This window comes from Lichenostomus cassidix, chromosome 13, assembly GCF_008360975.1.
Source record: "Lichenostomus cassidix isolate B80296 chromosome 13, HeHo_3.0, whole genome shotgun sequence".
NCBI lineage: Eukaryota > Metazoa > Chordata > Aves > Passeriformes > Meliphagidae > Lichenostomus > Lichenostomus cassidix.
Genome location: NC_139494.1, coordinates 7,063,469 through 7,076,767, shown reverse-complemented (window position 1 = coordinate 7,076,767; position 13,299 = coordinate 7,063,469). Strand labels below are relative to the sequence as shown.

The window sequence follows — 13,299 nt, the reverse complement described above, 5'->3', positions numbered from 1 at the left end:
TAAAACTGAGGAATCTGGACTGAGAAGGGGTAAATTAATATAATTTGATCATAGCTGCACTTATTTTACAACCAGAAATACCTGCTATATCACATTTGTGATGCTAACTGGCCTCACAAACAGGTTTGCCCAGGCAGTGGTGCTGCAGAGAAGTGTTGGGAACACCCACCAACAGGATCAAGACACAAATGAGTATGAATTATTTCAAAATTGTATTTCCTACTTCAAGTTGTACTTAATGTATAACCTTGCTTTGCAATTCATAGGGGTTTTTTTCATACACAGATATTTGATGAAAATTCTTCCCAACACAATGAACCAGAGTTTTTGTATGAAGCAGCCCCAGTCTTCATACATGGCACTGAGGAGCCTGCATCTTGCAGGCCATACTTGTTCTTTAGTTACAAATTGCTGCTGTGTTTGGGAAAAACTGGCACATCATGATCTCCTTCCCAGCCAAGCTGCAGGATGGGTGCAGGACTGGCTTACTGTCAGCTTGGTGCTGGTTTGAGCTCTCGAGCCTTAGAAAAAAGGCTCAGTGAGCTCAAAAGCTCAAAGTGTGCCATGGAAAGGAAAGAAAAGACATGTGGCCTGTTGTTAGAGGGTTAGAATTTCCCTGGGGAGCTAAGAGGAGACTGACAATTTCTTTGACCAAAAACCCCACGGATTTAGCAGTGTGAGTCTGATGACATTCAAAGGAGATACAATGGAAGAAGAATGAAAAAAAGGATGTACCATGTCTTACTCGAAGCTGTTTCCAAAAGTGCTGTTTGGTACTCTGATAAATCCCTCCTTTGAAGCCTACACACCTTTTTGGACATTTTAAGTTTCTCACTGCAAAAGAAAGTCTAGGGACTCCCACACAAACTCTGCCCAAACGGAATCTTAGCACAGACACTTTATCACTAAAATGAGGCAATCTTGTAAAATTCAATGTTCCCAAGACCTTCTGCTGTGGGATAACTGAGATATATGTATGGAAATATGGGAACAAGTCATGCTTATGAAAGCACATCATAAAGATCGAGAGAATAAATCAACTCCAAAACACCAAAGCAAACTAAAATAACACACTACTTGCTGGATAATCACACAGTTAAAGAGTTCCAGCTTTAGGCTGTCTAAATAAGTGAGAACAAAGGGCATGTCTGAACAGATGAACCGAAGGCTGAGTTATGTGGACAGGTCTCAGTAGATGAAGTGACAAGTGAGAATTCAGTGTGTGGTGTCTTTATCACCATTCACTGCTCTTTAAACTATGTCACCTTTTATACCATGGACAAAAAACAGCAGCAAAGCCATCAAGTCTGACAGGTTGTCTCAAGCAACATCTTCAGCAGCTTCCTAGTATTTCAATTCTCTATTTTTGGCACTATCTGTTATGGATAAAAAAAAAAAAAAAAAAGATATTCAGCCCACAGTTTTGTAAGAACTCTGTCCTGTACATCTCACTTTTAGACACTTTTGGGTGAAGCAGGACTCCTTTAAACAGGACTAGGGTGTGAGGAGGGGTCATCTGCAAAAGTGAAAAAAGTAGAACAAAAATGGTATGAATAGAAGTGCAAATTAATCACAACAGGAGTATGTGATAAACTGCAGACTCATGAAAAGAGTTGTTAACACAGATTTGGAACCTTGAAAAGGTTCACCGGTTTTGTCAAGCTCATTGCGCAATTATTTTGGGTAAAAGTATTTTCATAGATATGAAACTTTCAATTACATTAATCAGCTTATGTTTTTATGAGAATCAATCAGATAATTTGATCTTTGTTCATGTGTCTAAGCCAGGGTGATTGCACTGCCCTTTATAAAGCAAGCCCCCTACAACTTATTATTGCAGACATTTCTATTAAATTAAATGAGAAAAAGGTGCCTTTTGGTAGAAATCACACTGCACAGAATTCTTTGGCAAAGATTATGTCCAAAATACTCCAAGGCAAAACTTGAAGCTTTACTTCTACCATATTGAAAACTGAAACAACGACCAGCCTGATTCAGGCCACTATTTATAAAACGGTACAGCAGTGACTTTTAGACCTAAAATGTTGTTTATTGTCATGCAGGAAGTTCCTGTGCAGCAAATACCTTGTCTTGACACTGCTTTTGGGAATTGGAAGATTTTGCTTGTCTCAGCTCCTTTCCAGTGGAATTCTATTCTTCAAAGAACAGAAAAGCCTAAAGCCAGTTCCTCTGCAATTAGGACAGAAGTTGAGGAAACCATCACCTATGGGGTACACTGGAAAGGAGTTTATTTTACCTCCAGAAGGTTAACTGTTGTTGGAACAGCCATCAACAGTGATGTTTTCTCTTGATTGTGCAATTCTAAATGCAAAGTCTGGAGTAACATTTGCAGAAAATCAAACACTTTTCCCCCAAATTATGCTGCAAGGGCCTAAGAATCAATTGTAGAAGTGCTTTGAAAAGGGGAAACATAACTGATGTTTGATGAAGAGGAACATGACAAAGGGAGAACAAAGACAGAACCAAGTCAAAAGACCAGACTAGAGAAAGTCCTTTGCCCAAACAGAGAACAGAACAGCATAAAGTAAACTATCCTAATAGGAAATTATAAAAACCACCCCTTACTTTTCATGCTGCTCAGCAGAAGATACCAAGGTTATCATAGAATGAACTAGCAAGTGAGAAGCACATAGTAATTAAGTATTGATGGAAGTATATAATTAGCAGCTCCTACTCTATATGATTAGTTTAGAAATCAAAATAAGTCATCTACTGCATCATTCTAGAATTTGTTGAAGTGACCCTATTTAGTACTAGAATTGGACAAGTTAATTGTAGCAAACATTAGTTTAATTCATTCTTTCAAATTATTTTAACAGATGAATTAATTGAACTGACATCTAAGCTATGCAAATTTGCTCATTTAAAATTATTTAGTGAATGATTTATGCACCATAATTATCCTGAATAAAGGTAAATATTTAAGTTCATCATCTAGATACCTTGAACATATTGACTGTGTAAACAGAATGACACAAATGTACCCTGACTGCTGGAAGTGGCCTTCTCCTAACATGACTAAAGAGGAAGATTAAGTATTTTTCAAATTGAGATAATTAAACAAATGAATTCTATGGTAAGACCCTCTCTCCATGAATGAAGATTGAAGAATGAAGAGCCTCTCTCTTTATAGACAGCAGGTATGAGATGTAACAAGTTGTAACACCTAAAATTTGGTATGAATAAACATCCAAGAAATGCATATTAGTTGTAACACACACCTGTTCAGTGACAGAAAAATTATACTTCATGACTACCCTTTACCTCATTTCTGACTCAGATCGTGAAGAATGTTTTACCACCACTTCTCAGAGACACAGAAGCAGGGCTGCTGAACAGCCACGTCCAAATGGAATGCTGTAGTCTGCCTGGTCTGGATTTAGTCCCTCTCTTACCTTGTCGTCTGATTTATTTAAATACCAGAAAATTAGAGATCCTCATACACTGCTGTAGCTCAGTCAGTCTTTTGGATTTCAAAGAAAACTGAAAATAGAATTTGGCCTACTGTGATTTAGCTCAAAATCACCAGCTGTCTTCAAACTCTGACGCTAGGAACATATGCCATTTTTATCACAGCCTGGATATTCTGGATTATGTAAGAACCAAACATATGTACACATTTTGGCCACGAAGTTAAAAGCACCCATGGAAGAAGTAAGTGAACAGATTTGGCTTGTGTTAAATCTGCTTTTTACCTTGCACTGCTCTCACTATGCAAATTAGATTGTGATTATCTAAATTATTATATTCATCACAGGATTCTGAAGGGGTGGAGAAACTCAATATAAAGCCATACATGGTTCTTTTGACAGCTTTCAGCAGCAAGACAATCAGGTATGAGCAGCTTTGTGATGGTGTCCATCTGTTAAATAGCCCCTCGAGACTGCCACAGCTGGATGTGAAACAGCAGTTGCCAGGGAGCTCTTATTTACACCTGTGATTGAAGTGCCCAGCAGTAACATTGTGATAGAAAACTGCTTTTGCCATAACTGCCATCTGTTTCTTTGCCAAATGTAGTTCCGCTGATTCAAATGGCTCTAAAACTTACCACACTTTTGTACAAAATAAGAGTCTTTAGTCACAGCTTGTAGAAATCACTTAATGATAACTCATTAGGTTACAATAACTATTTATTTTAACAAGCTGTGATTATTTGAAATTTGTTTCAAGGTGTATTAAAATGAAAATAAACAAAGAAATAGAATAAAAGCCCAAAAGTCTCTCCCTATCAACCTGCTCCAGGCTGCTGTACCCAGCCAGCCCATTCTTTCACTGGCAACAGCTTGAATTAAAACACGTTCATCTGTTTGTGGAGAACATTTTGTCAGCCTAGATTAAGATTCTGTTTTGTCCTCCTTACCCAGACCAGTGAGTAGAGGCACGCATTCAGCTGAAGTGAAAAGGCACTGGGATCTATAGGACTGGAATCAAGAAGTCTTTATTATAAGGCAAATACTCGATTAAGTCCAGCCATCTTTTCATTGTGTAAATGCTCCCTGCATACAGATTTGACTTTGCAAAAAGAGCGGCTTTGCACACAAGTTCCTGCATGCTAATGCAGGCAGAGAGGATCCATTTGTGATCAGCTTAGGCTGGCACTCGGTGTTTCCAGAGACACTCCCTCAAAGGAAACTGCAACAGCTTTTGCACACACCTGAAGAGCATTTGAGCACTTTTCTTCTGGTATCTAAGTGTGGATTTCATTGTAAAATAATCTGCAGAAGAAATACATACTTTACTCTGAAACACTCCAAACATCATTGTCTCAGACAAAGATATACCAAAGCCTTTCAGTAACATGGTGGTACTCTTCAAACGAGGAAACACACAGTAACTCTTCAAACGAGGAAACACACAATAACAAATGCAGAAACATTTTTCCGTATTCCTTTTCTGACCTTTTTCCTTTTTTTTTTCCTCCCCCCACCCCACTTCTCTCTTTCTGTTAGCTCCATTAGGAGGAGCTCTTGCAGTATTTGGCCTGTATGGGATTCTGGTTTATCTAGTAACATCCAAACTGATCACCCAGTAGGAAAGGACACACTGAGGTATAAAAGTTAGAGAGAATACATGGCAAGAAATGTGACTTAAACCCTCCAGCTTTCACTAACATTACGTGTAAATAGTAGATTGAGCAGCAAAAACCAAAAACCCACTATAACAAAAACTACTGCGAATATTATGGTGTTTCAGAGCACGTGCACACCTTGAGATATTCCCCCAACATAACAGCCTTAAAGCAGCATCACATATATATTTATATATATGCTGGAAACAGAGAAATGCTAAATCATGAAATACAGACACAGTCACTCAAAGCACGATAACAATGAAAATGTACCTTCACAGAAAAGTAACAAGACACTCTGGCATTGCAACAAATACTATGGCACTATTTGGTCCAATTTCTGGTATATTTGCCAACTCTGGTGCGCTCCTTGAGGGCACTGAATTAGCAAAGTTCAATAGACATTATAAAGGTGGTTCTGAGAAATGAAATGGAATTCATTCAGCTCCTACCAGACAAAGACAAGGAACATATATGCAAAATCTAATTTCTGCACACACTGACCACAGCACATGGGATCTCTATATACTGATGGAGTGATGAGACAACATTCAGCATCAAAACAGATCATTTCAGCACTACTGACTTCAGTAGACTTCAATTGTTAAGTAAAGGGCACTGCTACCCTGGCTGTGAGTTTCTACTGATTTTACTGACACAAAATCTGACACTTCTTAAGGGAGGAAACATTCCTCCCCACAAGATATTCAGCTGCTGAGCACTTACTGCAAGTTGCTTCAGATGCAGAACTGTGCGTAAATCAAAGCAGAAAGGATGGGAGATATAAGATATGTAAATGTCAAATCACATGCTCAGATGCTGTAAAATATATTGTCAAAGAAAAGAAGGGCAAACCTCTTCCTGGTCCAATCTAGAAAAATTCTAGATACAACAGAAGTTAGAGATAGATTAGATCTAATGTTTAAAAAGCAATTCTCAAAGATTTCAGCTTTGGCAGTGGTTACATTCAATGACACGGTGGCTTATTTTTATGTAACTCCACTTGAAAGTAATGCACTATTAGCTTTTTTAGTAAAGTAACATTTACTGTACTTTTTTGGAGGAAGGTAGGATACAGTATGTCATAAACCTGTCACTCTGATGAAATATTTAATAAGGGGATGTTTCAGCTAGTGCTTGTTTTTTTGAAATCTCTCATTCGAAGCAGCTTACATTTTTAGTCTGTTAAAATAAGGATCAATAGTAAGAAAGAACAACATTTGTCAGTGCTGGAAAGCAATATATAACTTTAGCTACTCAAGATTTTTCTTTATCTGTTCCTTTTTTTTTTTTTTAATTCAACCCTGATACTGTATCCAAGTCTATATAAAATTGTCAAGGCAAGACATAGTTTAATTTCAGGGTCAGGATTCTCTTTCCACATCATAAATACTGAAACATGGACCTCAGCTAGATTAGCAGAATGCTGCATAAGTGGGCAAAACTGAGAATGAAATTCTATTTAGCAGTTCGGTAGCCTCAATGTGAGAGGTTTCCATTGGTAATAACTGATTCATTTGCACAACCTATTTTGTTGTAATTCTACAGAAAATATTTCTAATATTATTCTAATTTTCCCTAAATGCAAAAGTATAATCTGATAAAAAAAGAACTGCCAGGTTATGAATGGACAAACACCTAAAGCTGCATGCTCTAGACCATTTCTTCTCAGAAGTTATTGGCTTAGACATTCTACAATATCACCTTGGAACACAGAAATCCTTTGGTGTGCAATGCAGAAAGATCTACTGTCCTTTATTCTTGCCAGCAGCCCTTCCACACCACCTCAACATAATGTCTTACACAGTTACTGGGAAAGATCCACAGGCTAAGCTCAAGAAGGAAAAATTAGATCATGTGTCCCTCAGCATTTTTCACCCTCTTCAGCTCCTGCCATCTGTTGTAGTATACAAAACCTCCACAGATTTCACAAATTTCAAAGCTTTAACTCAAAAAGGAATGTGATGGAGGGCAAAATTTGTGTCAACAGCTTCTCCCAATCTCTGACTACATTGTTCTTTTTTCTCATACACATATGGGTACACAGTAAGTAAACTGAGGGTTTGTTTTTGGTTTTTTTTTTTTACAATATTTGCACCACTTTAAAAGACATTTTAAACAAATTTATCTTCCACAGACTAAAGAGAAAGTGACATTTACCTCAAAGGACTTGTGAAAGCAAAGTCTGCAATACTGAAGGTTTAATTTCCAAGGCAAGAGTGTTCATAGTTTATCCCAAATACCTGTAAACAACCCTGCAGAACACATAAGAAAAATTTGAAAAACAATAAAACTAAATCCTTTTTAAAGGGCAGCAGCTATTAGGCTAACAAGGGCAAACAGTGATTTAAACTCTGGCCCTCCCAGTGAGTTCATTTACTCCTGTTGGTTCAAAGCAAATTTTAAATGAAATTTTACCATAAGTTTTTGTTACCTAAGCAAATAATAACAAAGTTAATTTTAACTTTCTGATGTCCCATTCGTTTTAAAAACTCCAAATATATTTGCTAGACATATATATTCATATATTTGAACAACCTGAACATCATTTCTTATATGACAAGTAATGAGGAAAAGGAATTACCTAGGTGCAATTTTTCTCCTTGACTCAATACTGCTCCTTTCAAAACCCAGAGTAATTTCATGCTTTACAGAGACACTGTTTTCATAAATAAACATCTCACAAAGAGAAATCTAGTGAGAGATTATATCCTGTGAGTGAAGCTTGAAGAGGAGCCCAGCCATTTCTGTCATCAGGGCTGTGACTCTGTTGGTAAATAGTTTATGTAGTGCCATTGTCAAGTTCTATGGGACAAAAGCTCCAGTAGTAGGGGCATCTGCATAACAGTGCTTTGATTTACCAAAAACCCTCCAGAATGAAGGGGAAAATGATCCACTGCTGCCTCTCAATAACTAAAAGCTTTTGAAAGAGAATGATAAAAAATGGTATCCCGAGAACCTCCACAGAGCTTAATACAAAACAGTTTAGCAACTAACTGGAAATATGAGGGCAATTACTGTATCAAAGAGCAGAAGTACAGACAGTTACAGACAATCTTCTAAAACTCAATTAAAAGAGAGTTTACATAATAATGCATCATATTTCAGGGGTTCTGAGTTGGAAAGGCTCGAAGACAAACTAATAATGGGATAATATTACCTTGCAGGTTCATTAATAGGCATAATGCTTTAGGAAACCATATTTATGCTCCTGTGAACCGTTTTATTAAAAACAAAGTAAATTAGAGCCTAAGAAAGCCTATCTTACAGCTCTTGATTCATGATAATCATAATAACCTAGATATGAAGGCCTTGATAAAAGCCTGAGCAAAACAGTGATGCACAGGAGATGAATCAAAGAGCTGCTGTCTTTGAGAAAGGAGACAGCAAAAGGAAAATATGTATGTTTTTGTCTAAAGAGAAGATGGAGTTGTGTGCGAGGACAAGTCACAAAAACATGTCATGATTTTCCACCAAGCAGGTGGAATCATGTCACACTGTCATTCTAGAGGTGGGCTGAAACATCTGTGCTTGTGAATAAGAACCTCCATAAATATGGCATGAAGCTAGGAAAATAAAGCAGCAAAAGTTCTGGGAAACGTGAAAAAGATGTTGAGGAAATAAGTGGCAGCAGATCAAAGGTCGAGAGAAGAGGACAATGACAAATAGCGTAATACATTTTTAGTACATGGAAAACCAGAAACAAATAGAAGTTTTTCTGCCACATTCCTATAGTAAACTACTGGGATGCTTACTTTTGCTGATTATAAGACAAGTTACTTCCTACCAAGTGACTTAATTTTTTCACACTCTTTAATTATTGCTGAATGACACTAATTCCAAGCCAGATCATCCAATTTCTGCAAAAATCTAATCAAAGGCTTTTACTTGACCTTCTTTTGTGACATTAAACATTTTGTGCCGCTGTTTTATAGTAAACAGTGATGTAAAATGTATCAGTCCCTGTGTATACATTCGCAGTAGCAACATTTATTCTCGTAGATGTGTATACAAACTACTTAACATCTATAGAAGATGAGCACACTTGTACATGGGAGATACACAGAAACCTTCAAACTAATTATTTAAAAACATTTCACTCATCCTAAACATTTATAAGAAATAACTGTCTGATTATTCTCTTAAGTGTTTGTCTTCAAGTACAAGTGAAGGGATATTGCCCAAGGGACATAAACTGCAAATTAAATGGGAAGGGCTTGCAGTGGCTTTCAAGAAAAAAAAACCACACAAATCTGTTCACCCAAAAGAATATTCACAGAGGGTATTAACATATATTTAATGATTTCACATTCCTTAAAAAAAAAAAATCCCACATGACAACCTTAGCATTTGGTAGAAAGATTTAATTAGTCAAATTAGATGAGAACTGAAGAACTGAAGAACTGGTATTCATGAAAGTCTGTTAGAACACTTAGCCCCTTGAAAAATATTTTGACATCATGAGAGCGCCTCCTTTTTTTCTTCCTATAAAAACCATGTTGGTAAATTCAATTGCCATGTTAAGTTAAAATAAAAGAGAAACCAACAATACTCCATGAAATTTTTATGGACAATTGAATTCCATTATAACAAAAATGTGAAAAGACAGTTTAAAAGTATCTAAAACCATACAAAAACTTGAAATATTCCAGCAATCCCATTTGTTATCATCTTAGAGCAAGTCTATTTGAATTAGACTTCAAAATGGTGATTTCACTCTCGAAAATGAACATAGATTTCTTCAGACACTGAGATAGTTTTGCAAAAGGAGTGCTAAGTGTTCCCGTGGCTGAACACAATCCTTTATAACCCTAAATGAAATGAATGGGATCAGATTAGATGCAGTCGAGTTGCTTCTTCCATGGCCACTACCATCCTTGGGCACGAGTGACAGATCAGCAGGAATTCTCTGACCCTGCCTGCATTACTCTGCCTCTCCCTCATCCTGAACTTGACTCTGGTGGCAACACAAAGTTTTAGAAAGTGCAATTCCATTATAATGGCCACCTTGGAAACACAAACCTTACTGCAGAGTCCAGTAAGGACCACACAGATGTAGAGAAAGAAATGAAGATTTATGGCAAAACCAGGGGCAGAAAACCAGTCAAACAGGAAAACAAGCAGAGTCCTACAGCTTTTGAAGACAATCATGATTAGCATTATATGCGAACCACGTTACCAACAATTATGGTTTCCAAACCTACATACAGGGACAATATTTACAAAATTCACAAGTTATTACCTACTCAGAAGATAAATTTTCTAAGTCTGCTTTTTTTCCCGATATTTTCTTTAAAAGGATGGTTAATTTGTGCTGCATAGAAAATTATTTTAGTTTTCTAAGTATTAAAGTTATGATAGAGCAAATCTCATACATGTCCTTCAAGCACCCAACTTCAGAGTTTTTGCAGCAAAAAGGCTGAACTTGGTGAGATACCTACACTCAAATAAGATAGAATTGAAAGTGAGTGCAGTTCTAGGAACAGGAGCAGAAAGGGGGTTGATCTAAAAGGAAATCTCGCCCATGGTGTTTACATTAAGAGTGACAGCAAAATTACTGAGAGACTTCAACATTCATAAGCTTGGGTGGCTTCAGGGTAGTCAGCATAACAGACGCAGCACCAGTGCTAGACTGTTTACAGACATTAGAGTTCAAGGGATTCCTAAATCTACAGCAGACCTGATTTTTTCTGTATTTTTTTTTTAAGTGAGAAAAGGGATTTACAATACAATGCATTTCACAAAATCTGCAAAGGTTGATAAAACTACAAATCGCTATTTTTATAGCCAGGAAAAAAGATATTTCAAAGCAACCATGGAAAATCAATCACCTGTAAAACTCAGAAGTAAAATTTTGCTTATATTTTTATTAGTTTGTACTGCTAAATCCCTGGAGTAATATCACAAATCTAATTTGCATTGGTTTCTGTGATATTCTTCTGTTTTCTTTCTCTTCACCAAACATGTTTGGTCATTCTGTTTTCAAATCACCAGCTAAAGAATTCTCCAAATATTATTTTCCTTTTTAAGCATTCTTCAATTCATTAACTCAATGCTAAAGCTTAGCTATTTCATTCTTAAGGTTTATAATCACAAGCTCAAAGAAAAAAGTATTTTAAAAAAATTTCAGAGGAAGTTTTTATCCATTATTACCCCATTGGACTTTGCTTCCTGAGCAAAGCCTTGCTATAAAGAAGCATCCTGAGCTGAACCTCCTGCATCTCCCAAGGGTGACGAACACCAAGCCTTTGAATATACTCTGAGTGCTTCCATATGAAATCTGAGGAGCAAGAGAAGTCACAGGAAATTACAGACAGCAGAGAAAAGTAATAGAGAGAAGAGATATTTGAAAGAGTATTTTGAAAAATTTTTCATGTATCTTCAGATGGTTTAGCTTTCAGATCAGATGAGGTTTAACTACAAAAAAGCCCCCACAATATATAAACCAAGATAGCAAGGAGAGAATTGCCTCTGAAAGGCAATTTATTTAAGGAAGGAAGCAATTTGTTTTTAAAATGTGTGAATGCACTTATAACTTCTTTTAGCTTAGTCAGTGGGGTTTTTTTCCCCACAATTGTAGCTTGAAGAAAATAATTTTTCCATAATTTATCATTAGTCATAGAGTTTTCTTTTCAAAAATGGCAGCAATAACTGCATATTATTTATATTAAAAATAACAAAGAACATAGAGAAAAAGCAATCATTAGACTTATTTTTAAGAGCTACAGTAAAACTTCTCACACAACAAAGAAGTGATTGATTTCCACCACCTGCATCAGGTTTTTCCAGCTAACACCTGAACCACAATGCCCCAGTGTTCTCAGGATGCCTGTGAGCACAGGGCTTTTGACAAGCACAGCTACTGCTGGCACAGGGACAACTTCTGTTCAGCAGCCTGGCTGTGCTCAGCTAAAGCCCTGGGCAGGCTCAGGTCCACACAAGAACACTCCCTGTTCTCACTGGAATAGCTCTCAAAACAACATCTTGAAAAAGTACCAAACGCCACACATTGCAAACTAATGCAGATGATACAGCCATGCTGCTATCCATTTTTTTTTTTCAGAGATGCTGCTACCAAACCTTCTTTCATCAAGAAGTCATGGTAAACAAGACCATTAGAAAAAAAAAATTCAGCCAGACTTTAGGAAAACTAGTGAGCCAGTCCAAATGAGAATTATCAGCTACAATCGCGGTGAAAGGAGGAAGTAGACTTGTATGCTCAATAAAATATAAGTAAAGCATGTCAACATAAGACTTTTAGCCATACATTTTTATTGTGGTGGCCTTAGCGCATTCGAGCGCCCCCGGCCCGCTGTTTGGAGACAATCCTAGGATGGAGCTTTGGGAATGAAAGAACCTCTTGGTTATGGGGACAACGAGAGACACTCTCAAGCAGCCTTGCAACATGAGTTATGAATATGTACCTGCGCAGCCACTCATTGGCCCCGCACTTCTCTCCTCCCCTGTTCTGTAAGTGGTACTGCTCTAGACTGTTCGCCTTTCTCTGCTGAACTGTGTTTTATGATTAGTTTTAAAGACTCTGTGTTCCACCCCCTATTCCCTATACGACTACCTCAGTGTCAATCCCGAATACCGTAATCCCCATTGGTCCTCCCGAGTTTTCTCCTCCCCTCCTCCTCCTCCCTTAAAACCCTACGCCAATTCCCGGCTTTTTGGTTGCTGCTTTAGTCCGCTTTCGTCCCTTCTCTACTCACCCTGCTGCCTCAATAAACCTCCCTGGAACACCAGCCGAATTGCCTGCGTTTCCTGCTTCCACAATTCGGTCTCCCGAGTGCCGCCGATCCACCGGGAGCTTCGCTCCCCCTCCTCCTCCGTCTCCCCCGCTCCCTGCGAGCGGCGCTGCCTGAGCCGCAGATAGCAGTCGACCGCGGTTCCGAACTGAGTTCTGGAATCCGGAGATTCCACACTTTTTCCATTACAGCGACAACTAAAATTTTAGCTCTTTCTTGCTTTAAACATCCCCCAGCCAAATCCCTCAAAGCCCCACAGAGCATTCGCAGCACTTACCTTTGTCTCCTGCTCTCTCAGCAGCTAAACCCAACTGTCCACAGCCTGACTCCTTGGTCCTTTACTGACCCCAACGTCTTTTATGGACTCTGGTGTTAGCCAAGGTGCCCACAGCTGAGCCCAGGGTCACTGAGGCCACAATCAACCACCTGCAGCTGTGACCTCCTGAACACAAACCACTC

The 13,299-nt window shown here is 38.0% G+C and overlaps 1 long non-coding RNA gene across 1 annotated transcript; it reads right to left on the bottom strand.

Annotated features, from left to right (window-relative positions):
• Positions 1 to 232: 232 nt before the first annotated feature.
• LOC146431142 (uncharacterized) lies at positions 233 to 13,181 on the bottom strand. The gene is made up of 3 exons (XR_014855007.1): positions 13,118 to 13,181; positions 2,086 to 2,190; positions 233 to 1,516 (listed from the first exon to the last, which is right to left on the bottom strand). It is a non-coding gene; the product is annotated as an uncharacterized LOC146431142 (long non-coding RNA).
• Positions 13,182 to 13,299: the final 118 nt, after the last annotated feature.